Raw genomic sequence first — 2,500 nt, 5'->3', positions numbered from 1 at the left:
GCCACCAGGTCAACCCGCTGAATGTATGGGGTTGACCTGCTGGCCGCTTTCCTTCCCGGCCACCAGGTCAACCCGCTGAATGTATGGGGTTGACCTGCTGGCCGCTTTCCTTCCCGGCCACCAGGTCAACCCGCTGAATGTATGGGGTTGACCTGCTGGCCGCTTTCCTTCCCGGCCACCAGGTCAACCCGCTGAATGTATGGGGTTGACCTGCTGGCCGCTTTCCTTCCCGGCCACCAGGTCAACCCGCTGAATGTATGGGGTTGACCTGCTGGCCGCTTTCCTTCCCGGCCACCAGGTCAACCCGCTGAAAGTATGGGGTTGACCTGGTGGCCGCTTTCCTTCCCGGCCACCAGGTCAACCCGCTGAAAGTATGGGGTTGACCTGGTGGCCGCTTTCCTTCCCGGCCACCAGGTCAACCCGCTGCCGGCATGGGGTTGACCTGCTGGCCGCAGAGGGGCAGGCTCCGGGTTGACCTGGTGGCCGGACGGGGATTAAGCCCCGGCTCGGAGCAGGGCAAGCCCGGGCGGAGGGGGGTCCGCTTGGCCCCTGCCCGCGGGGGCAGGCTCCGGGTTGACCTGGTGGCCGGTTTGCTTTCGGGCCACCAGGTCAACCCGCTGAATGTATGGGGTTGACCTGCTGGCCGCTTTCCTTCCCGGCCACCAGGTCAACCCGCTGAATGTATGGGGTTGACCTGCTGGCCGCTTTCCTTCCCGGCCACCAGGTCAACCCGCTGAATGTATGGGGTTGACCTGCTGGCCGCTTTCCTTCCCGGCCACCAGGTCAACCCGCTGAATGTATGGGGTTGACCTGCTGGCCGCTTTCCTTCCCCGGCCACCAGGTCAACCCGCTGAATGTATGGGGTTGACCTGCTGGCCGCTTTCCTTCCCGGCCACCAGGTCAACCCGCTGAAAGTATGGGGTTGACCTGCTGGCCGCTTTCCTTCCCGTCCACCAGGTCAACCCGCTGAATGTATGGGGTTGACCTGCTGGCCGCTCTGCTTCCCGGCCACCAGGTCAACCCCCTGCCGGTATGGGGTTGACCTGCTGGCCGCAGAGGGGCAGGCTCCGGGTTGACCTGGTGGCCGGCAGGGACTTCAGCCCCAGGGCCCCTGGCAGGGCGACCCTGCCCTTGTTCCCCAGAAAAGGAGAGAGCTGGCTCGCAGCGGGAAAAGCTGCCTACGGCACCTGGGATTCCCAGGCGGTCACCCATCCAAGTACTAGCCAGGCCCGGGACGGTTTACCTTCCGAGATCGGACGGGATCGGGGGCCTTCCGTCCGGTATGGCCGTAGGCACTCGGCTCCGGTCCGCCTCGTCCCCTTTCCCTTACTGACTCCCTGCCTCGGGTGGGCCCGATCCTTTTTTCCGTTTTTTTTTTTCGCTCCGGAGGCTTCATGAGCCCCCCCCAACACCCCTTTGGGGGTCGGTGAAAATTTTTTTTTCAGACTTCCAGGGGCCCGATCCTGGCCGCGGGCACCCGGCTCCGGGCACCCGGCTCCGGGCCGCCTCGTCCCCTTTCCCTTACTGACTCCCCTGCCTCGGGTGGGCCCGATCCTTTTTTCCGTTTTTTTTTTTTTTTCGCTCCGGAGGCTTTATGAGCCCCCCCAAATACCACTTTGGGGGTCGGTGAAAAAACTTTTTCAGACTTCCAGGGGCCCGATCCTGGCCGCCGGCACCCGGCTCCGGGCACCCGGCTCCGGGCCGCCTCGTCCCCTTTCCCTTACTGACTCCCCTGCCTCGGGTGGGCCCGATCCTTTTTTCCGTTTTTTTTTTTTTCGCTCCGGAGGCTTTATGAGGCCCCCCCTAACCGTTTTTGGGGTCGGTGAAAATTTTTAGTCAGACTTCCAGGGGCCCGATCCTGGCCGCGGCTTCGCAGGCTGGCCTGGGGGGGGGGCATCTCTAGCTCCGGCCGCGGACGGCGAGACGCTCGGCCACCAGGTCAGCCCGGAGGAAAAGGCTGAAAAAAATGTCTAAGTCCCCCCGGGACACCAGGTCAACCCGGAGGAAAAGGCTGAAAAAAATGTCTAAGTCCCCCCGGGACACCAGGTCAACCCGGAGGAAAAGGCTGAAAAAAAGTCTAAGTCCCCCCGGGACACCAGGTCAACCCGGAGGAAAAGGCTGAAAAAAAGTCTAAGTCCCCCCGGGGCACCAGGTCAACCCGGAGGAAAAGGCTGAAAAAAAGTCTAAGTCCCCCCGGGACACCAGGTCAACCCGGAGGAAAAGGCTGAAAAAAAGTCTAAGTCCCCCCGGGACACCAGGTCAACCCGGAGGAAAAGGCTGAAAAAAATGTCTAAGTCCCCCCGGGACACCAGGTCAACCCGGAGGAAAAGGCTGAAAAAAAGTCTAAGTCCCCCCGGGACACCAGGTCAACCCGGAGGAAAAGGCTGAAAAAAAGTCTAAGTCCCCCCGGGACACCAGGTCAACCCGGAGGAAAAGGCTGAAAAAATGTCTAAGTCCCCCCGGGACACCAGGTCAACCCGGAGGAAAAGGCTGAAAAAAA

General features: G+C 61.8%; 1 non-coding gene across 1 annotated transcript; it reads right to left on the bottom strand.

Annotated features, from left to right (window-relative positions):
• Positions 1–1,175: 1,175 nt before the first annotated feature.
• Positions 1,176–1,294, bottom strand: LOC141979684 (5S ribosomal RNA). The gene has a single exon (XR_012637087.1). It is a non-coding gene; the product is annotated as a 5S ribosomal RNA (ribosomal RNA).
• Positions 1,295–2,500: the final 1,206 nt, after the last annotated feature.

The sequence above is a fragment of the Natator depressus genome, chromosome 28, assembly GCF_965152275.1.
Source record: "Natator depressus isolate rNatDep1 chromosome 28, rNatDep2.hap1, whole genome shotgun sequence".
Classification (NCBI taxonomy): domain Eukaryota; kingdom Metazoa; phylum Chordata; order Testudines; family Cheloniidae; genus Natator; species Natator depressus.
Note: the sequence above shows the minus strand (reverse complement) of the source record. Positions and strands in the feature narration are given on the sequence as shown.